Source organism: Lichenostomus cassidix, chromosome 1 (assembly GCF_008360975.1).
Source record: "Lichenostomus cassidix isolate B80296 chromosome 1, HeHo_3.0, whole genome shotgun sequence".
Lineage (NCBI taxonomy): Eukaryota > Metazoa > Chordata > Aves > Passeriformes > Meliphagidae > Lichenostomus > Lichenostomus cassidix.
Window position 1 is genome coordinate 67,340,191 of NC_139479.1, and position 24,500 is coordinate 67,364,690.

At 39.1% G+C, this 24,500-nt stretch overlaps 1 protein-coding gene across 3 annotated transcripts in view; it reads right to left on the reverse strand.

Annotated features, from left to right (window-relative positions):
- FRY (FRY microtubule binding protein) overlaps window positions 1-23,075 on the reverse strand; it is a 227,402-nt gene extending 204,327 nt beyond the window's left edge. For 2 of the 3 annotated variants that reach the window (XM_085061823.1, XM_085061806.1), the window contains exon 1: window positions 22,803-22,889. The gene's annotated coding sequence lies outside the window, so the exon portion shown is untranslated. Of the gene's footprint in view, window positions 1-22,802; window positions 22,890-22,964 lie in introns of those variants that run through there. The other variant, XM_085061815.1, reaches the window with a different exon arrangement.
- Between the last annotated feature and the right edge of the window lie 1,425 nt (window positions 23,076-24,500).

Here is a 24,500-nt window from a genome sequence, read left to right on the forward strand (position 1 = left end):
AGGTATAATTACAAGATAAAATATATTATTTTGAAGATTTATAAATAAACATTCTGCGAAAGAATCAACGAAACCAGTACTTCAAACATTAGTGTATGAAAAAAACCCGACTAAAAAAACCCACAGAACTACCCAAAACTATTTGGCTATGTATCACTTTATTGTTCATAAAAAATTGTTCTAGTTAATGATTTTCCCACACTCCACAATTTCAAAGTCTTTCCCTTTCTCTACTTAGCCACAAACTGATTATATACCACAGAGAGAATAAGCTTAGCTGGGGATACTCACCATTTATATTCATATAGAACTTAAAGTTTTCATTTTTTGAGGTATCTAATGCAGACGGGAGAAGCACACCTCCCGAGCAGTAGGGATGCACTCCACCAGGCCATGGAGTGCAATGCCATGCCAGGAACATCTGCACTTGCTTCTGAGCAGCTGCTGCTGTGCCACACTACATAAAGCCTTTGGTCTGGGGGCTGGAAGGAGCAGAGCTCCATCAGTTGCCCACATCTACCCAACCAATTGCTCTTCTGAGTGTTTGGTTTGGCCTGGCCAGCTCTGCAGTGCTGCATTGGTGCATAAAGCTCAGAAAGGCAGTGTGGGCATTTCTGATGGCACAGCTCACAGTGGACATGCAGCTCCAGTGCTCCTGCTTTCTCCTCATGCTCTCACAGACAACTGGCACTGCTCTTCATTTATCTTTCAACTCTCATCCTAACACACAGGAGCCTTCTCAGGTAACTATGTTGCTTCACACAGTAAGTAAATACTTATTTAGTATTAACTACTCATTTAATAAATACACTAAGTGAAGAGTGTATTCATTCATGCTGTGAAACAGATTGATGAACACACTAGCAGGAAGGCACTATTCTCCAACGTGTTACTGCAGTCTCTAGAGCTCAACTTGGCAGACTGTTTCTTACCAATCACATGTAAGGTGATGTGTTTCTTCAACATTTACCTAATTTATGACAAAACATTTACCTTACTGATAGACTGAATACCCACATAACCTGATTACTATTACCAAAAAACATTCTGTGGTCCTAAAGACATTTACTTGATAGAGAAGAAGATCGAGTGACAAAAAATAAACACCGCAACTAAGAACAATTGCTAAGGGAAGGAGTGACCTTAATTGCCAGCAGGGTGGCAGTACATGGATCACTGTACCCCACCATGGTCACTGACAGCTCCAAGCTCTCTGGAGAGCTCCACACTAATAAAGACTTTGAGAGTTAACATCAATAAATTCCACCCCATTCTAGTTTTAAACTCTCATGAGTATTTTATAAGAGAACGTTTCAAAACCCAACAGTTCTAGACACATTTCACCTCAAAACTGCCTCTCAGTCTTGAAGAATTTGCATTTGTTAAGGATTTCAGAAGTGAAAGGGACCGAATCAGAGAGTATTCTAAAAGGGCTCTAATGTCTATGACAGAAGATTAAATAAACCACAAACAAAAACCACCAACACTCCCTCTACCTCACATTAACTTTCATTGGGAAAACTTGAGCACAGCCAACACAAGAGAGCTAGTGGGACAGAGAAGAACACAAGATGAAGGAATCTGATTTTCCAGCATCAGGCCTGATTTCCTCCTCATGAAAGTGATCACATAAGCCACAGCCTCACTGGGACTCAAAGTAACAAAAAGAAAACACTTAATTGCTCAAAGGGTAAGGAATTTTCTACATGTGACTAAAAGGCTTCGTACTGCAAGCACCTCTAATGGTGCATCAGGTATTGGTTTGGTGACTACAGCAAGAGTGAAGGTCTCTTTAAACAAAAATATGAAAAATAATCCTCTTATAAAAAACCTCAGATTTTAATTGGAGACAAAAACCTGGTATTTATTTCAGTAGTCTTCTGTGATGTGGCTGGCAGCAGTACTTTTCAGAAAGGAGCTGCTACTTTTGTTTTGCTAGTTTTAATTAAATTCAATCTTTAGAATGATATTTCATTAAATACCTTCCCTTTTTCTCATCTTCCTCCCCACTCTGTTTTGATTAATCAGATACGGACACAACTTCAGTGACCCAGACAATGGGTCATGCAATTTTCAGTAAATAAATTCTGGATGAAACTCTTACGCAGTCCCTACAACATCCTGAACAAGATTAAAACCTGAACTTTTCCAACTTGCAGGCACAAGCACGAAGAACAATTTGAAAGATGGGTACCAAAAAGAACCCATCAATGAAAGAACAAAAACCTATTATACAGATACCCTTTCATGACCTGCAAATATTTTTTCAGCAGCTAAGTAGTTTAAGAAAAGAAACAAACAAAACATTCACTTCAGCTAGTACTTTCCCTTCATGTCATAAAATTAGCCAAATCTTTAATTTAGTTTAAATTTCCTTTATCTGACTAATAGGCAAATTCTTTAGTACAGCATTACTTTTTTCTTTTTCCATCTCAAGTAACTCTTTAGCATTCTCCAAAAGAGTAGAAATTGAATAATAAATCTAAATAACAATGAAGCAAGGCCCCCCCTTGACTTAAAATTGACTTCTGTCATCTGAAGATAAAATACACTGTCATCTGTACATAAAATACACTCCTTCAGAGTGAGTAACTAAGAGGAAAGACTAACAAAAATAACATGTAAGTCACTTTTAGTTGTAATACCAATCAGTTTATAGCCCACTTAAAACTAAAAAGAAGACAAAAAAAGAATACAAAACCAAACTCCAGGTGTCCAAACTCAATAATAACAGTGTTCTGAATAATACCTTTAGTGAGTGCCCTTTCTAGTTGTCATGCAGATCACAATCTCAAAAATGAAATCAGAATCATAAAGATTTCCAAAAGGTAAATTAAAAGGAGACATTCCGTTGTAAAATTCTTTTTAAAATTACTTCATTTAGCAAAATTAAACAATTCAGAAAGTATCTGTAAGGATGCCTTTATATTTGCTATCAATATTGCTTTTTTTAGTTGTACAATAAACCCCTATTAATCATGCTGCCAGCAAACTGCTTCAGAATAAAGCAGAGAACACTTTATTCAAAACTTACACTAACAAAACAAGATGAACATGCATCTTGACTAAACAACATTTTCTCAAAAGCATTAATAGTGATCAGAGTCCTTGATGTGTTGTTCTTTTCCACCATGCTCAGAAGATCCAGATCTGTTAGCTTTTGACAGCAAAGCCTCCAATAAATGTCTACCATCTATTATAAAATAGATGGGGAAACTATGTAAAACTGTTTCAAGTTTTGAGAGAGAAATTTGAGAATATCTGTGATTTGCAATACTCAGTACTACCTGCTTTTCTGGAAAAAAAAAACCCAAAAGAAAACACCACTTACAAAGAAATAATGTAAACAAGTATTAACAAATGCATCCAACTTCGGTGATAATGTTCTCCTGTATGCAAATCACAGATAGCAACATATACAGAATTCATTTATTGATGCTTAACAACCTATATGGGAAATAAGGTATAGGAAAGTTATCTAAATTCTACAGAAATATCTAATAGAAAACCAGCAAGTACCAGGTAGTGGAAATACAGGCCTAACCCTTCACTCATCTATTAAAAAGAAGATACCCACTTTGCTTTGTTAGAGGTGTGTGTACAAAACCAGACAGACGTCGATGCTGCCATTTTGTTAATGATTTTACTTTAAAACTTCTGAAAAGCTAATTAAGGAATATAATGGCGTCTGTAGTGTTGATGGAATCACACAGCTTTCCTTTGCTGTGTGTAATTTTACAACATAATTTTAACTGACCAGTAAACCTGAAAGCCCAGCCCACATCAGCTCCACTCAGCAGTGCCTCACAGGACAGTGTGCGACTGGTCACAGCAAGTGCACCTCTGCTGCCAGCACCGTGACCACGGCTTGGTGCAGCACATGAGGAACTGCTGACTGCAACATCTGGAGGAGAACCTTTGCAGCCCTCAGACTTTCATTACAAAGAGACAAACAGGAAGGTAAGGACCAGACAACAGCTGCCATTCACTGAGGTGCCTCCCGTTAATGATGGGGCCATGCTAAAAGGTAAGTGCTTTTTAATTTTGAGGATAATGACAGTCACTAGCTTTTGATCTGTATCATTTTCACTTCTAATTTAATTGCCAACCTAGAACCCCCTTCTCTCAAAAAATAACTTTTGCAAGTCTGTTCTCAAACATACATTTATCAAGTTCACATTCCCTAATGACATGTTTATCTGAGACCTTCAAGGTACTGGAAAATCCTACCCTTTTTCTTGCAATTAATAAGGCTGTTTTCAAATATCAAATGTAACACTGACTGAAGAATGCCAGAGGAAAAACAACCATTCTGCATGAAGATCTTTTTGAACAGGACACCAAAATGTTTTATTATTACATCTACATGGATCATTTCTTCAGACACAAAACCATTTCAGTATGAACCCATTTTTAAAGCATTGTGCAGGTAAGTATGCACACAAGTCTGAAAAACATACACGTTTGGAATTAGATTCTTCTATACAGACCATGGCTGGTCTGTATAAAACATTCAATTTATAAAACACCACTGCATTTGATTCAGTTCTGGGATAGGCAACAAAAATCTGGTCTGAAAACGCAATCTTTAAATACATGGACCTGTGGAAAATGAGAATATTTAGTCATACTACAAACCAGCTACAAAAAAAAGCTGATTATTATATATATCGAGTACCTCTGTGATCCTCTATCCCTTTTACGCTTAAGTAAGTCAAACCCTCTCCTTCCCCTTTCAGCTTTTATGTCTTGATTCATTTATAATCATTAGTGGCAGTTTGTCTATTTTTCAGCAGAAAAATGTGCAGGAAGCCTGTGCAGCTTTTGAACTTAATGAAAGAAATCAAGTGCCTCATCATGTAATACAAATCCAAACTTTTTGTTACATGCTGTATGCGACTCCCTACTTATTCCAGGCGGTAAATGAACTAAAATTGAACCTGATACTGCCATTTGCCATCATTCTTTAAAGCATCTCTCAATTTGATCTTTTGACAATTGCCATCACTATTTCGCAGTAACTATTTAACTAGTTTTGATATATGGTCACAACCAACTTACAACTTAACTAGAGATTAACCTAACTTACAACATACACGAGAGAACATGAAGATGTTTCCTTTACCGCTTACTATAAAATGATCTGCAAACTTGAGGCACGAAAAGTGAAAAAAAAAAATTAAAAAAAAATCCAGTATTTACAGAGATATTAATCCATACTGGTCATTTTCCCCCCTCCCAAGTAATTTCATTCAGCTTGCAAGCAGAAAAAACAACACCCTCAGCCTCAGCAAGCCAACTTCATGTATTTTATTTAAGGGGCTAATTATTAATGAAAAATAGCTCTTGCTACTGAGATTCCTAAAAAGGAATTTATGACAAGTTTGCTACAGGGCAGCTGGACTGTATTTAGAACTATTGTGTATGTTCACTGATTTCCATCATACATTTATTAAGCAAAACTGTTTATAAAGGCATGATACCTGCAGTTCTTTGCTCCAGCAGCTCTACATGTTTATCCCAGAAAAATGGTTTCCGTTACTTTACTCCAATACCTTTGCAACAGCAGTCGAATTTTTATCTGTTTTGAAAACGTTTGTTTTTAAGCTTTATCAGGACACTTGTAACTACTGTTCCTTAATTCAAGATGGCTCAGGATATCTTACTGAAACACTTCCAAACTAAAGCTTTAAAAATTATATGACTAAACTCAGAAGGAGATAAGAACACAGGCACAAAGTTACAACTTACCTTACTGAATTTTATGATATACATTCTTATTTCTTTCTGTTCTGCGTTAAAGAAATATAGTAATACATGCAGCTGGGCCAAATATATCCCACGCTAACAGCTTTCCATTTTAGAACTTTTTGGTTTATGCCCAAATTCTCAATCTTAGCACTGCAGTAACTGTATATTTGTGTGCTCTTCCACACATAAGCCATTGGTACTTTACCTAAAAGTTCATGCAAAAATCTGTCACAGTCTGTGCTAATGTGTTTCTTTGAGATTTTTCAAAGTAAAAGGCATGCATGAACATCAAAGCACACACTGCAAGTGATCGTTTCTAATCTTAGACATGTATCAATTATTCACTAGCTTGTTCTTCTTGTGCTTTATTGTATAGACTTCACCATGGCAACACTATTCTTTCCTTCCTAGCCTTAATCAGTGAATCTGTTAACTAATATTATACCGAGCTGCTGGATTACTTAATATTCTACTTATTACACCACGAATATAGACATGTCTCTCTTATTACATCATGAACCATACACAGCTTCCAAGATATCAATACATTTTCATCTGCTTAGCAGTATTGAGATGGTAACTAAGAACCAGCTAGTTCTTCCCTTACTGCTAAATATAAATATGTAGCTTTGAATTATCACTAGCAAAATTCAGAATGGATTTTAATGTCTGAATGCAATACCTCTTCTATGGTCCTGGTACAAACTGGAAAATGGTTGACCTTCCAAAACTCATAAATTTTAAAATCACTTTTAAGTTTTATAACTATTTTACTTGTTTTCAGCAAGTACTTTAATTTAAAAATGTCGTTATATCTAACAGTCTTCTTGGTGTGATACAATTTCAATGTTTTCTTTCCCCTTCTTCATGGTTTCCAGCATAATTTAACATATATACATATAAATGCATCTTTTTCAATCTCATTTGGGCCCAGCTGTTTTGTCCCTTTCAGTGATTTTTTCCTAATTTCTCTCTTCTTTGTGTCTAAACAGCTTTCTCTTCCCTTTTTACCTGTGTTTCTCCAAAACTCTTGATCGTGGTAATTCTCGCCTTCTTTTAGCTATTCCATCACACCATCATATTTTCTTTCCCCTCCAGACTGTGAAGATTCTTTATGTAGCTCATTAATCCAGAAGAGACATCTTCAATGCTTTAATTCTGCAAGGTTTCTCCCCTCACCTTGTAAAGCAGAACAGCCAACATTTTCTTCTTTCCCTACTCTTGGTTTTTCACAAAGGTGCTCAGGTTGTGATACATCTGATGGGGTCTCTAGGGAGCACTGATTCATGTTGTGCTTTTGAGCATCTCATTATCATCCTGGAAGCAATTTCTAAGGCTTTTATAATATATAAAAATCTCAAGGTATCTCTAAAATGTGAAAATCTAACTACAGTATTACCAGCAAAGAAACTGTGATGTACTCAGAGAGTTCATGCCCTTTCCAAGTAAGTCCTTAATATTGTTCCCATATTGTTCTTGGTTAAAATGATGAACTGTGTGATATTTCCCTTAAACATTAATTATCTTCACCACAGTTAAAAGAAGTTGCTTCATGACTAAAGGGCTGTCAGGCAAAGGGGGCTGTTTGCTGGCTGACGCTGGATACTATCAAGACTGCTCCATTCTTCTTGCTTGAGAACTGTGGGACTACACTCTTTCTGCCACCTTTGACTGTTGGCAGCCTCCCTTTGGTTTCAGCTGAGATGGAGTTAATTTTCTTCTCAGTAGCTGGTACAGCTGTGTGTTTTGGATTCAGTATGAGAATAATGTTGATAATGCTATGATGTTTTGGTTGTTGCTAAGTAGTGCTCACCCTAAGCCAAGGTCTTTCCTGTTTCCCATACTCGGCCAGTGAGCAGGTGCAAAAAAGCTGGGAGGGAGCACAGCCAGGACAGCTGACCCAAACTGGCCAAAGGGGTATTCCATATCATGACCAGTATATAAACTGGGGGAGTTGGCTGGAGGGGGAAAGACTCAAATACCACTGAAAAATGCATGTAGTTAGTTTTTTTGAAATTCTTTTTCCTATGCATCAGATACAAGGTCACCATACCTCCATATTTCGGGGCAGCTCCAGTGATGCCCCCATTCACAACACAGTTAACCATAATGCTCCATATGTGAATAGGAACCATTACATTGCACATCTTTCAGATCACGCAATTTGCACTATGCAGAAACTGGTTACAACCCCAGCAATGAAGTGCAGTTATCTCAGTTCACAACACAATTTGCTATGACTACAAGACTTTGAAGAGAGGATCTCACAGACAGCCAAGCTCAGCTGGCAAATAAATTTCACAAACCTAAGAAAATAAGGTTTCAGAACTTGAACTTGGAATTGTTTAGACTCCTGTTCTAACTGTGATCCAAAAGCAGAATTGTACCAGCCTAAAAATCATACTTCCTAATTAAATTATAACAGTTATGTAACTATCCATGCAAATAAGAAAGATTTTTTAATACAAGCCTAACCACAGGAACTGATAAGACTAAAGTATTTCTACTGAAATGAATCCTGAAATGAGACCTTATTGTTAAGCTTAGCATAAAACTTAAGAGTTAATTAAAATAATATGGAAAATACTTCTTTAGAGAAGAAAATTATTACTTCAAGTAACAGCAAATAAACTAAAATGCTATTTGAAAATCTTGCCTTGAACAAACTTGGCTATTTTGACATTGTTATGTTAAAAATGCTATGTTTGTTATCTTTGACTCTGACCACCAACTAAGTCTCAATAATCTCTTTATTTAAGTAGTAAAACTTCTATGATGAATATTAAACAAGACTATGTGGGAAGGTGTTATTTTCCTATTTAATGTAGTTTTCCATCTGACCAGCAGCAAAATCCACAGGGCTTTCTGAATCACATGTAGCACAGTGACACAGACATACTATTGGGATTTTTATGTTCAAATTGTAGAGCAATATTCCACAGCTGATATTCAGAGGTGTGAGGTCATATAAGGCAAGCAAGAGTGGATTTATTTTCAATCTTTATAAAAAAATAAGATTAACAACACACCCACCACAATCTGTACTATACACACTAATTAAAACTTAATTGAGTTTTCAGATCTTTTAGAAATGGCCAGGCAGTTACTGGATGCAGTGCCTCCTGATTATGACTGATAGGATTAAGTAGAAGTTAAATCAAAATAAAATAGTTCAAACTTAATTAAAAATAGCAGCTCTATCTATTCAAAGATAGATATGACTACACTCTAAATTTTAAGATGATTTTGATCTAAAAGATTACTTGTCATGATAACTGGACCCAGCCCAAATTGCTATTAAAGCTTAATGCACTGAATGAGTTGAGTGGGATTGCTCCTTCCAGCAGCAGTGAGGATACAGACAATTTAAAAGAGTTGCAATACAGCAGCCCATATTGTAAAAGTTCATTAAATGATGCTCCTTGCCTCATTAAGAGCATCAAATGTCATAAAACTTCTGACCTTAGTATTTTTCCTCAGGACATTTCTGAGGACTTATGTCAGAAATTATTAGGATTTTGTAGCTCTGGGATACTTTAACAGTTTTATGCCTCCTATATGGCATTAGGCTCTTGACTGAGTTTCACACACATAAGCGCCCAGTGCTGCTTGAGATGCTCCAAGAGTCAGCTGGGGATGATACAGGTGTCACATGGATGAACACAGTTACCCTTTCATGGTCTTGCTTGGGACAAAAAACCTGAGACAGAACCTCAAATCTGTTCCCCCTCCACGAAATATTGAAGATATTTGAATATGCTTCAGGAAACAACAATGGTTTTAAAGCATTTAAGCTGGTAAATAAGTAGGCAGAGGGAGAGGAAAAAGAAAAAAAGGAACTTTAACAAAGCAGTCTTGGATCATTTAGCTATATCTTGTGTAAAAATTAAGGAGACTCCTACAAAATTGCATTACACCATATTAAGCCCTGGTTGGTCACCAGAATGCCTGTGATTGGCAACTTTAGCTTCAGAGTTTAATTGACATCCCTACATATAAAAGAATAAAAATAAGTGTTTACACAGAGATGCCAGAGCTTTTTCAGGTATGAAATGGAAATCACAACCTAGCAACATTAAGTACAGAAAATCCCCAAATCTATGTTTAACTTCCATGGATTTAAGCACAGCCAGGGGAGATGGGGAATGACAAATAAACTGTAATGACTCTTGCCCTCCTTGACAGTTATGTAAACTAAGTTGGTCAGTTTATTGAAAGTAGGCACACTGAAAACATGAAGTCACTCAAGTTGCGCTAGGACAAAAAGCATGAACTGAAATAGGTTGATCTATCAGTCATGCACCCAGTGCTTTTTTTGGTTTGTGTACTATCTACATACAACTTACTGTATTAGGAAAGTTAATTAAATACATCAAACATTACAGGCTGAATATCAGATTGGGGAAAAAACCCAATTAGTTCCAATGATTGGTTATTAACATAATGCGCGAGGGCACAATGTGCAGACTGTTCCAATACATCCAAAACTGGTTTTCACTTTGTGGATCTTCTTGCAGTGGCATTGTTGACAGGTCATAGTTGATTTAGCAAAAAATTTTAAGCCACCAGAATTGCTGCTAGCAAAGAAGCACCTGTGGTGCTGAGGAACACCTGGCATTCTCACTCTTCAACCCTTTGTAAAAAACAACAATTGAACAAAATTTAAAAATCGTATTGTTGATCTACATGTAAAATGCCAATATTGATAAGCCAAATCTTATTGTAGAGAGAAAATGTAGAGACAAAAGATTCCATCAAGAACTCTTGATAAGCCAACACAGATTCAGTCCAGCTGTTTTGCCTGCTAAACCAGTGTTAAAAAAAGATGTTCTTCCTGCAGCTACCATACTGTAGGAAGAGCATCCTTTGGTTCACTGCTCCTTTGTCCTTACAGCAGCTCACCTGTGTTCAGTGACAGGCTTCTGCTTTGATCATGAGCAGGTCTAGAGACTGGAAACCCATGAGGAGCAATGACCACTTTGATGGCAATGCCAGTGCTATCCACTGTTGCTGGTACTGGATCTTTGATGTTTACGAGCAGCTCCTACTTCAACAATAATAATAGCAATCACTAAACAGTTACCAAACAGCACTGTTCACCTTTTTAAAATCCTGACAAATGCAAGAATGATTGATTTACAAAGTAAAACTGGAACCCTCACAAATATGTCTATGAAGCTTATCTAAGAATACTTCAAAAAGGCATATGCTCGAATTAACCAAATAAATGACTAATATCTCTGCTTGCCTATATAGAGCTTCAAACACATCTCTGTCTGCCACTGGAAAAAATATTTGTGTGAGCACAGATGAATGGGTTAAAAAATCAAAGACTGGTGAGGAGGACTGCAGATTGCTCAAATGACCTGCCAGCTGGGAATACCCCTCAGTAAACCTGTGTGAACTGCAGACCAGCGATTCTCTAGCATTGGACCAAAACTACACAGTGCCTGCAATCTCCACTTGTATGCTTCTCCCTGGGTATTGCTGGCAGATCCTCCGGTTAGTGAGCTAATGGAAATAAATTTACTCTTTGTGTTCTAGCTGCAAGTTTGTGGTTGTTGCACTGCCTGCCAGCATCAGCTCACACAATATGGTATTATGCTCAGAAACACAGCAGGAAGGAACTCTGAGAGGTGATGGTGGCAATTCCTCAGAGACAGAGGTCTGAAATGAAGCTGGTATTTGTTCTAGCTAGGCTGCAGGTACAGCACTGCTATCAGCTTTGTACTACAGAGTGATGTTTGGTGCTTGGAATTATGAAGATCCTCCCAGCCCAAAATGGGCACAACTCCGCACTCGTCTAAATTCAGTCATTACTTCCCATGGGCATGTGACACAGGTTACTGAGATGTTCTTTTGCTACATGAAGGCTTTTAAGAAAATATTGGAACATACTACAAAAACAGCGATGTGAGTTTGCCACTCCTCTCTGTCAACAGCATCCTGCAGTGCAGAAGCTCACAGAAAGAACACTTTACCCACCCCTCTCCTCAAAAATTTAACTCTAAGCTTCATTAATCACAGAGTTCCCACTGAAAGGAACACAGGAGCTATCAAAATAGCTCATACAAGTGCTACATCTAATCCAGCACACTGTCTGTTCATTAGCCTGCAGCAGATGGTTTGACAGAAGGTGCAAGAAATTCGTCAGTGGACAATTCTGGATTGGGAAAGTGTCTCTTTAGTTGTTCCAACTAGTTTGCTTATATTTTGAAGCACAAGGATTTACAGCAGAAGGACTTTAAGAATACTGAAGTAATTTATATATTGTATGCATATATTGCATTTAAGCATGTAATATTTTGTTGTAGAAATAACAGCATCTTCTCACTGCTCAGATATTTTTTCAGTTATTTGCATAAACTAATGACACACCATCTAAAAAGACCTTCTTGCTTACTTGAAATTTTTCACTTTATCACACAGCCTTTAGTCTTTCGTCAAAAAGGATAGTCAGAACACACAATTCCCTTTCCTCATAAAGGCAAGTATTCCACATATAGTTTGAAGTGGAAAAAGTTGAAAAGTGCCAATCTTCCCAACCTTGCTTTATATGGAAAGTTTTCCGAAGCCTATTTATCACTGCTGCCAATCTCCAGCTTCAATTTCTACTCTCTTTCTTGACCACAAATGGCTGCACAAAACCAGAGATCTCCGTGTCTTTGTTCACAACTGGCTGGGTCAGGAAAAAAATAATTGCAGGGCCTGGCTTATCTATCAAGGCACCAACACAGAGGAATATATACTCCGATGTCCCAATGGAGTATATGTATTTTATTTTATTCCCTCTGTCAAGAAAGTAGAACCTAATATATGTCAACACTGAATTCCACACAACACAAACTTATTCAGAATCTTTTGTAATTTCCACTAAGCAAAGTAGCCCGCCATCCTCAAGCATATTCATACTGTCTTTTGAGTTAGTGCCTTTTGCACTCTTTTTCAAATACAGTTTTTATTATGAGAACAAAATGCTAATCTATAGTTTCAACCTATTACTGTGTAATAATAACACAAACAGTAGACAAAGAACTACCTGCCACAGTGACACCTGAATATGGCTTACATGGCATATTAAAGATTTATCTATTCCCCATCTCCTAAGGGAAAAAACCCCAACAAACCATCTATGTGATTTATGAAAATCTTTGAAAACAACAGACAACCAACTCAGCCATTTCCTCCTTTCTCTCACTTTTTATTAGTAGCAGAAATGAGAACAAGATTAATAAGATTACAGAATACTTCAGACATCATTTGAATACTGCTCCTTCTCAGGTGGATTCACTGGCCTAAGGACCATCAGATTTTCATATGTCATAAATTGTTCTAGAGTCCTGGACACAGCACCATGGATCATCCCAAGGGATGGAGAACAATCAGATTGTTCAAAGAATGGAGACTCATTTGTGAATACTGGGACTGTAGATCCTGTTACTATATACCTCAAAGCTAGGTATTAGCATGTGAATTACTAGACCTTAATAATTACAGAATTATTAAGGGAAGAAACACAACAATACTTACATGGCAGAAGAAAGAAAGTAGTGATAGGAAAAGGATATCATAGAAATCACTCTAAAGACAATGAAAACTAGCCAACTACAGCGACTTCACTTTCCACAGTGTTTCTATTGGTAACTTTGACTGTATGAACTAAGGAAATGTTAGTGTTTTCCATTTTCATAATAAAAAAATGTGTTAAAACCCCCCCTCTTTAAATATACTTGTAAATTTAAATTGTAAATTCACTCAAAAAATTCAGTGGAAAGCTGGCAAAAGTCAATTGTCATCATATTAAATACCTGCATTCACAAAGAACTTTGTGCACTGTGCAATCTGTCAGAGATAAGAATATGTTCTAGACTGCTCCTTCTGGCCTCTTATTTGTGTAAATTGCATTAGCATTTGCAGCTGAAACCCAATGCAGAATTCAGATGAAAACAGTCTTGCTTCCCCACCCCCCCTAAAACAGAGAGAAAGTAAGAAGAAAAGAACCCCCCAGACCATAACTTTTGGGCTCTGAAGTTGCATTTTATTAAAATAAAAAATAGGAACCTTAAGCAATGTAACTGCACACAACAAGAATTCAAGCTGGTTTGTTGATACTATTTAAAAAAACTCAAACCCAAATCTAACCCATAACTACATCCCTGCGGGAAATATTCCTTCCTCTGGACCTTATTTCCAGCCCAATCTTCAGCCACTTCCCTGGATGAAGAATATCCACATAGTCTCCTCCAAGGACTACTAAATCATTTAGAACAACTTGTTCTAAATAACATCACTAACAATTTGATATTTATGTAAGCCTATACAGATTTAGTTCCCTGACAATCTTCTACCAGAGAACAAAAGGCAGGACAAGAAGCACTCCTGAGCACCAGGATTGCTCTTTATACTCTTCACCACTCAGCTTGTCCTTGGATCTGAATTCGTGCCCTGTACAACAGAACCGCTCCAGGCTAAGCTCAGCTTAGCACTGTGTCCAGGTCCAGACCTGAGGATGGGGTGGTACAGATATGGCCACTGAAGACTTACTTCTGCTGGAGGCAGACCCAGTCTTCTCCATCTCCCAACCTTTGCAATTTTAGGAACTACAAGAGCAACATAAAAAAATAATTTTTGTTCTGAAGGGCACCTGCCTGTGTTCTAATGAGGCTGCTGTAAATGGCCATAGTCCTTTTGCTTGCCATGCTTAGACTGGGGAAGAAATACCACGGCAGCATTATTAAGCCTATGTGGTGACAGAAAGTCCTCGTTGTTTAAGCCTTCCAGTATTGTTCCTAAACAGAGAAAATCAGCTATACAAAATTCTCACGTGGTTCTGACACTGCCTGCCCAGACTTACAAAGTTTTTTACTTTTTCTTCTTACAAGACAAACTTTGAGAAGTGAGGATTCAGTCCTAGTTGATTTACAGCTAGCCAATTAGTTACAACTAACAAATCATGCAATGAAATCTAAGAACTTCTTCAAAAAGTCAGCTTGACATGAATGTAAGAATAATGCAGATCCTTTCAAAGAATGTATTCAAATTAGTATATTCAGAGATATATGCTGTACTTCAACTGAGACACCAAAGATTTTCAGAAGCTTTACCTACCCTCATTTCTCTTTTCCCATAAATGGTAATTTCTTCCCCTTCATTCTTTATTATGCTCTTCATTCATCCCATCTCTATCCAAATCTCACCCTTCCAATGCCTTCCTATCAATCTATCAAGTTTCCTTAAATTAAAAATGACATTTATTTTTCCAATCTTTGCTTTTCTTTTTATCTCTCTTTTTGGGCTTTTACTTCTCATCTCCTGTTTTTACAGTAAGACAACTCCTGAGAATGTACAGTATGTCAATACCAATAGCACACTTCAGAGTCCTGCAAGGTTTTACTGTGATTGATCACTGACAGAAGACAGTTTTCTATTCTTCTTTCAGCAATTAAAGAAGCAGGATATTGATTTTAACTTGCTATGGTATATATTTGCATGGTATGGATTAATTTCAAGATGACTTCCGTAATATGGCTTCCAGACGAGATTGATAAATGACACTGCAACAGGCCAGAGCTGAAATAACACCTCATAAAAACCACCCCTACTGAAACTGAGTCAAACGTGTTGGAGTATGTGACTCCACAAGTATTTCTAGTAGGGGAAGCAGGAGCTTTATACTTACAGTATGTGTTAAATCTACTCTTCTTTACAGGTGACCCAATCCTACATGTGACTCTGCACTCCTTGCACAAACTCTTGCAGACATTCAGGATATTAAGCTGAAGGATATTAAGTAAAATAAACACTCATCAAAATGTCTTGCCTGAATGAATTGGAGTTATTACTGCTTACAAAAAATCCATGAAATCTTAGCATTTAGAGGGGAAAAAAATGTGGGTCTGACATTTATTAAAAATAAGCCAGTATTTTTAGAAGTGTCCTTCTGACACTAGGCATTACAAGAAATTTTATCTGGTTTCAGCACGTTTTAAACTTTTCATACACAAATAATTTTCTTTTTGGGGATGTATTTCTTTAAGGAGAGCATCAGAATCCCAAGTGCTGCAGAATAATTAAAATACAGATTCAGGTCTGCTTTGCTAGAGCTAAGAAGCTTATGCAATCACGAGGTCTGTGAACATCTCTCTCTTCCCCTCCCAAGAGTTTTGAACCACTTGACAGATATTACTGATTTTTGACAGGATAGCAACCTCAAAGGTAGTTAAATTGCTATATGCTTTAAGAAACAGATGGCCAAGTGAAGAACAAGCTTCTGACAAACAGCTCCAATAGACACCCTGAATGAGATGAAGGCTGGAGCATGGATTCACATCATACCACACATTAGCAGAGTCCACATGGAGAGAAACCTTACCATGCCTTCAACATAATAAAAACATTTATCATAACCATCAAAGGAACCATGAGATACAAATTCATAAGGAAATGAGCTTTACTAACTCCAGACTTCACAGGAGGACATGCTTGCTGTTAATGGTGACCATGTTTAATCAGGAGACAAAAGAAATAGGTAAATATAATATGAAAGATGCAAGTAATGTTATTTTTAATTTTCAATCTTCCAATAAAGGTTGTCTAATGAAACTATTAATAGACAAAACAACCTCTCTCTCAGAACATCTGTTGCTGCAAACATCTCTAACAAGCAATTCATAAAACTTATGTATATAAGATGAAGAATTTTAAGATAATGAAAATGTTCATTTAATAATAACCAAGTTAAAAGTGCATCTATAGACTAACCAGACCCTTTAAATAATTTCTTAACAAATACTAAGCATACAGCTTTCCTTCTAACACATTTGAAAGCTCATCATATTGTGGGAAAAAAGAAAAAAAAAAAAAAGACTGAAGAATTCTGTGAAGTCTGTTAAAATTGCAATGTATGGAATCACCAACTTAGGAATAGTCTGTGCAGCTATAGCTGTTTTTATTTTATTTTAAAATAAAAACAATTATTTTACTTGCTGCCTGTCATTTCACCCTCAGTGCCAACACTAACTGCAGCATCATTTCTGGTATTTCATCATAGGCACAGAGGTTAAAGTCATGCTCTTGCCCAGCAACACTAAGGTTGGCAGTCTCAACAAGTAAGCTTGTTGCTACCGTAAGAGAAATTTACCTTACTTTCTGAAAGCACCAGTTTGTATCTTCCTTATGCTAACTACAAAAGCCTGCAGTACTTTTTCCAAAGAATAAGAGCATCTACTCAAAATATTTTTGCTTTTGCATGGAATTAGATTTTTAGTAAATGTGAAAGAAAATGTTAAGGATGTAGTAGCTGATTTCATCAAGTTAAAAAAAAACAAACCCAAACATCACTGCATTGTTTTTATACACCTTGTCAGGTACACATAAAATGATCACGGTGAAAGTCCTGCAGTGAATGAATAGAGGTGTTCTGTTTCCAAATAAAGCCTTCCACAAGTTGAGATAAAGATTATTTTTCAAGGATCTATGGTGCAAAGAGCCTATTCTTTGAAAACCAATTTCTATCTAAATACCTATTATTTAGCTTCAAGACAGCAATATCCTATAGCACTGCTGAATGTCTTCCACTCCCTTACATATGGAGTGTCCTGAGAAGTTCCAGTCTTACTCCAGCGAGGTGCTCCAGTTTGGAATCCCAGGCCCAATTTGTATGCTCTGTCATGACCTGGTATGAAGGTCTTGCAAGTGCTGCTCCAAGACAAACCACGTATTATGATGCAAACAATAAAATAAATCCACATCCTTACAATCACTCATTTACTATGATGACTGACACTTGTATTTAGACTCCTTTCAAGGCACTCTAATTACCTGTGCTCTTATGTAACTGAAAGAAAACAAAAAGGTCTACCATGAAGCATGGGCTAATATTTTATAGACATTAGTAATACTATTTGTAATGTTGTGTTTTGTTCCAGCTCATTTAAAAATATGATAAGAGGTTTATGAGACCTTTTTCTGAAGTACAAATTTCCAAGAATTAAGTATGAGAGCAAACACCTACTATATTTTTAACTCTCCTTTTAGACATTTGCCTAAAGCATTTAAGGACATTTCTTGGTTGACATGCATAATACAACAAAAAGTCAATGAAAGCTATTCTTTTTACCAATGCTATTTTGGGAAAGAAACTTCAATGACTAGGGACAGAAATCCAGGTTTTAAATTTAGTTCTCACCTCCTGTGACTGCAGTCACTAGAAATTCTCCCATCGTTTCTCCAGCCTGACACTGCCATCTATAGCAGTCTTGTGCTTGCAGCAGTGATGCCAGCACTGATGAGAACCGAACATGTGCTCGTGTTGCAAACACAAAGCATTCTGTGAAAAACGGGTTTGGATTGTACATTACTACAAATATTAGTGACCAGTCACTGAAACTGGTGGAGTTGTCATGGGATTAACACAGCAGCATACTGATTTCTAGTCTAGGAAAGATAGCCCACGAGCAGGGGCAACAGTGCTCCTTTCAGGACCAGTTTCGTGTATATATGCAAATCATGGATTTGTTTTTTTTTTTAATGGTAAAGAGAAATGTAAAGCCAACCACCATGCAAAGAAGCTGAGGGAATACTATTTGGAACAGCACTATCTGCGAGTTCAATCAAAGTCCAAACACCTAAGTCCTCAAATGGAGATTGGAGCCTTCCAGGAGCTTGTGGTAAAGACTGCAGAATTTCACCATTTTAAAACCCTCCATGGGGTTGCATGTGAAATCCATAAAGTTCAGAAAAGTCATAAAAGATTCCTAATAAGTAACATAACAAAATTTATACTTAGACTCACAGGTATTCACTGAATAATACTGACTGGTGCCATTCCACTACACAATGGCAAGTTCATAAATACATACTCATACAACACACAACTTATTCTTACCAGAAGCCATCAACATCAAGAATCTAACAGTATTCAGAAGCAATTGCTTAGAATAAATGAGAGATGATAAGCATCCTACATTCAACATCATAACTGGAATTAAGCAATAGCCATGAACAGACTGTACTATAACAATGCTTTTTTACCCCCACTTATAAGTCAAGCCCATAGCTCAGAAGACTCAAGTATGTATGTATCAAGCTAATTTCAGGTTATTTTGTAGTTTGATGATGCTGTTTATATATAAAAAATAGCTGAACACTCACTAGGACAGCTGTTGGAACACAAACTTCACAAGTTTTCCAAGTACAAAATAAAAGACCTAATTAGCAGGTACAGGCACGGTCTCTGTGTCAATTCCACAAGAGAAGCTGAGATACACACCCCAGACCTTCCTACAAAAAGGTGATAATGGCATTCTCTGAGAAACAGTTTCTGTTCCAGACCTTGCTCCAACATAAATAGAAAAGCAATCCGCAACTGGGCAAGTTCCACACCCAGATGTGTGTTGTCACCACGGCAGTTCAAAACTGTAAACTTTGTGGGCAGAAGAACCTCTTTTTCCCAAATGTCACATTACCCCAAATCACTGAATCTGGTGGAAAATATTAATTTGGCCTGAGTCTGGAAACAGTCTGGCAACAAGCAAGAAAATAAAACACTAACATAAACTATCTGCCCCCTAAATAGCCACAGATCTAGACTGGTTACTTATATTAGCAACAAGTATGTCCAAAATTATCATAATTATGCATAATAACATCTGAAGATGCTATTAAACATTATTCAGGTTTTAAGCCAATTCCGAACTACAAAGCATGTGATTCACCTTGAACACGGGATGCAAATTACCTCACATTTGTTCTCACAATTCCCTCTGAAGCATGTTTTATTAGTCATTGTCACAGACCCCAGGTTTAATTTAACACAGCCTTTCCAACATTCAGTCCTCCGGGCCATAAAACTGAAAGCATATGAGCTGCATTAGCAATTCTGCCCTATAACAATAAAATTAAAGATACTGACAGCCTTTCTGTATGTACTACAAAAAAGCAGACCATTTGTGAGTCTAACAAGCGCATTCCCAGTTTTACCTTGTTGACCAAATTCAAACTGAAATTTACTGTATGAATCACTGCTATTCTGATAATCACCTCTTCCAAGACTTTGATCTTAACAGTCCAAGATAAACTGTTTTTCCAACTATGCAAATCACCCTCAAATACTGTCAAATAAAATAATGCCTTTATACTCCCGAAAATAGTTATATTTTGTGGAAGTGTAGTATGACATTCATTTATTTATTTTACCATGCTACATGCTAGCAGGAGATTGATACAGACTGGGAAAAACATAGATACTAAGCAGACCACTTTTGAAATAGAAAACACCATTTTAAAAGACCTAAAATATTAGTAGTGGTAAAATTTAAAATCTTGACTACATAACCTAGAGTTTAGTAAGCCTGCAGAAGAGATTTATAAATGTCAGGAGTATCTGAGACTCACATAGTCATCATATAAATACTAAATAAAATAATATAAAACACCACCACAAAAAATCTGACCCACAGACTTGATTTTTTCCTGAGTAGAAGATCACTACAATTAACAAAAGGCAATGAGTGGACCAGTCAGGTGTTCCCATCATTATAAAAAGGCAGCTGCTATCTGGAAACATAAGTTAAATAATTTATCAAATTATTCTAAATATCATCAAATTCAATGCAGTCAGTCACTCAAACAGCTTCTAATAAATTATTTGATAATCCTCTAATGGAAACCATGAGTTATTCAAAAGCATTTGCTATTAAGCAGCATTATACTAATGTTTTGAAATTCTACCCAGACACATCCAGAAGTGACATGCTATAAATCACATTACAAATATATTCCCCTGCTTTTGAGGTATTATCAGCAATATTCAAGAATTTACACATATTAAGAAACAAATAATTTTGACAGCCTTATGCCATAGTGGTGAACATGCAGATTTTTATTCTGCACAGTCCAGAAGCTTTATTTATTTCCCTGCTGGACAGGAAAAAAAAAAAAAAGGTGTCCACATCATTTACCACATCAACAGCATCATAAATATCAACTAACTCCAGAGCATTAAACAACGCCTACACAGTACAAAGGCAACTTCTCAGTAATAGCAGGTTGTATTGTTTTGTTCAAGGCAAATCCCTTCTCAAGGAAAATCTATTTCAAGACTAAAGCCAAAAAGCTTTCCTTCTATTTAAATGAGTAGACTCTGTCATTCCAAGAAACTATATAGGACACTGTTGATGGTGAAAGGACTCTAGCAAAAGTTGGGAGCAAACTGTCTCAAATTCAGGTTAAGGAGCATAAGGCCAATGGACAGAGATAGGTAAATTATTTGAGACATTTATTTGATTTAAGGAAAACACCAACAAATAGTCATAATCAGATGTTTATGCATTTCAAATTAATATGCTAATCTGCAATTAACCACATTTAAATAAATAGTAAATATTAAGCAAATGTTTTGGATGAATACATTTCCAATTTATGAGAACAAAATCTAGCAGTTATAGTTAGAGTGATGTCATGAAACAATCAGTTCCTTGGTTCAACACACTGGCATGGTTTCTGCTAGTTTCTGGAACTAGAGATGTACATAGTACGATCACCCACAGATGGACGTGAGGTGCACAGTGGCAGGATAAGAAGAAATACAAATTGCAACACAGGAAATTGCCAAGAGATTAAGAAAAAAAAAATCACCACGAAGGTGGTCAGACACTGGCACCACCATAATTACAGGGACTGCGTAACCTCCATTTCTGGAAATACTCAAAACTCACCTGAAAAAAGTCTGAGCAACGTTCTCCAACTGGAATTGCTTTGAGTGTGGAGGCAGAGCTAGGTGACATACAGATGTCCTTTCCAATTTAAAATACTCTACAATTCAGTGTGTTTTTTCCTAAAGTTCCTTTCCTTATTGGAGGTGTACTTTTCCATTTTCATTTACACTTCATTTTACACAAGTCTCCCAATTATTTGTAGTGGCTTTACAATAAAAATCAGAACTCTGTTTTGCAAACAATCATGACGAGTTCATTGATACAAATGATGTAATATTACACATTTGGCGCAATAAGACCTATTTATTTTATGGCATTTCTGTCACCGGAGTCTGCTGTGATACAGTAGCTAAAACAAAAGCAAAAGATTTATTTACAATGTAATAAACAGCTCTGACCCTTGCAGGCTGTAATCACTCCTCCAGCCTGCATCACCCACATGTTGCAGGCGTTCGGAGAGGAGTGACAGGACAGAAAAAGAAGGAAACGACAGATCAGAAAAAGCTCAAGTGACCCTATAGGAAGTGTTTCATGAGTCAGGTGTGCATGTACATCAGACCTCGCGTCTCACACTGAAGAAGCACTGCAGAGGACAACGCCAGGAGTACCTTTGTTCACATGCTTAAGGGGTGACCTTAATGAAGATGTAGTGAAAGCATCCTGTGTGCACCTGTGGATATTAACTGGCCCACACTTGCTTATACTACTGAAACATCTTTTTTCTCTCTACCAAAAAAAAAAAAAAAAAAAAAAAGGCATAAAAAAAAAAATAATCCCACCACGAGGCCTCCAGAACCAGGTTTTTTCCCACTCCTTAAATAAGAACTGTGCTATTTTTAAGACGCATTGTGATGGGAAGCACATCTAAAAATAAGTTTGCTGGCGCTCGGCGTGCCAGTGTCGCTCCCCACGCCCGTCCCCGGCAGGGCAGCCGGCCCGCTCCTGCGTACCCGGGGCCGCCTCGGGCGGGGAGGGAGCCGGGGCTGCAGGTGGTGGGGCGGCTTTGTCTGCCATCGGGCGCCGAGCGACGGCGGCGGCAGGGCGGGCGGCCGCCGGCTGGAGACCGGGCTCCGAGCGGGAGGCGGGCACCGGAGGGGCAGGGGGAGCCCCCGCCTCACCGGCATCCCCGAAACTTTCCTCCCGCCAGGGAAGAGACGCCGCCGCCGCGAGCCCCCGGAGCGGAGCCGGGGACCGCCCGGTGTCCCCGCCTCTCTCCTCGTCCGCCGGGCGCGGCCGAGCGCCGCCTCCCCGCTCCGGCCGCCCGCCATCCGCCGGGACTCGCCGCGCTCCGCCGCCCGCTGCCCTCCCCGCGCCGCCGCCCGCCCGCTCACTCACCCGCGCCCGGCCAGCGCAGCCACCGGCGCCTCCTTCCCTCGCTCCCTCCCTCCTGTCAAGTTGAGCCCGGCCTCCCTCCGCCCGGCCCCTCCCTCGCCACCGGGAGCCGCCGCCACCGGCCGGGCCCTCCCCCCGCGGAGCCGGGCACCGCCCCGCTCTCACCTGGTCCTGCCGCCGCCGCCGCCGCGGGGGGAGCGGGGGAAGATGGGGACAGCGGAGGCGGCTCCGGGCAGCCCCAGCCAGCGGCGAGATCGCGCCGCCCCGCCCGGAGCTCCCTGGGCTCCTCCCCGCCGGGACGCCCCGAGAGGCGAGGGGGGCGGTGGGCCGGGCCGTGCCGTGCCGTGCCGGGCTGTGCTGTGCCGGGTGCGGGGCGGGCATGGCGGGCGCGGCTGCATTCTGCCCCTCGGGGGCACACGAAGCGACCTGGGCGTCGCAGCAGGAAAGCGAGGCAGCTTTCCCGGCAGAGCCGGCCGGGATCACGCCGCTCTCTCGGGAGGAGGTGGCAGCAGCCCGGCGGTGGGGCTGTGGAGCGCGGCTGGCAGCGCTGGGAGCGGCTGCAGGCCGGGCTGGTGCCCTGTGTGTCACACGATCCCAGCGCCGCTCTCCGCAGCAAGTGTGCCGGGTCGGATAACCCCGCTCGCGAGGAGAGATGCTCGGTGTGCGAAACAGAAAAGTGGATGTCAAATGGGGCATTTTTGGGGAAACGGCAGTGCCTGACAGCAAGGATGTCTTAAACTGAAGTCCTTGGTTGGGGACCGGGTCTAATATGAGGCGGAAAAGGTTAAGTGACGTCCGAAAAACAGAGAAGCTGCAGTGAGCGCTCTGCGCCGTGATCGGGAGGAGCAGGAGCGCGGTGTCGCTGCTAAGAGGCATCCCGGGGGGAGCAGTGCTCCATTATCTGCTCGCCGAGGGGATGGGGAAGGATGGGGTTTTCAATCTGCGGTGTCAGTTAATTTACAAGGTGATAGTATGTGTGAAAGGGATCAACCACAAAAGACTTAAACCCGTTTGTGTTGCTTTAGATTATTTGTAATAATACCGAGGAATAGCGGTAGGAATACAGGCAGGTATGAGAAGGTTCTTACAAGACAGAATGTGTTTGCTTCAGAAATAAAAAGTTTGTCAGCTGTAAATACTAAGATATATACCAACTTCTATTCAGCTTTAGGCAGATAGGCTTGTAAAAGCAGGTTGGTCTTTTTCCTACAAGGAACACACTGTTCCTTAAGCAGCGTAGCTAATGAGGCCTGGTTGCCTAGGGAGGGATGTTCGCTCTCCCTGTTTATTTCCACTGAGTCCTCTCGATCTCTCCCTCTTGCCAACGTCACCTGTAGTTTTTTCCTCCTGCCTGTATGCTGGGCTGACATCCATGTGCAGAGCCACCAGTGAAGAGATGTGTCATTACTCTTTCCAAATTAGCAAGAGGCTTGAGTAAAACTGTGAAATTAGTGGCAACATTAGTCAAGAGACTAATTGGGGTGTCTCCTCTAGTCTCCGAATTCTCATGACATTTCAGAAAATATAGGGTCTTTCAGATTTGTCTTTGAGATTTGTATCCCAGTTCTCCACTTGACTTGTCAAACTGTCAAAGGCTTCAAAATCTGGGAGGGACATTCACTGACAGACAGAAGGACAGAATAACAAAACAGTCAGATAAGTCCCACATCACTTAGGGTTGATTCCAGGCTAAAACTGGAC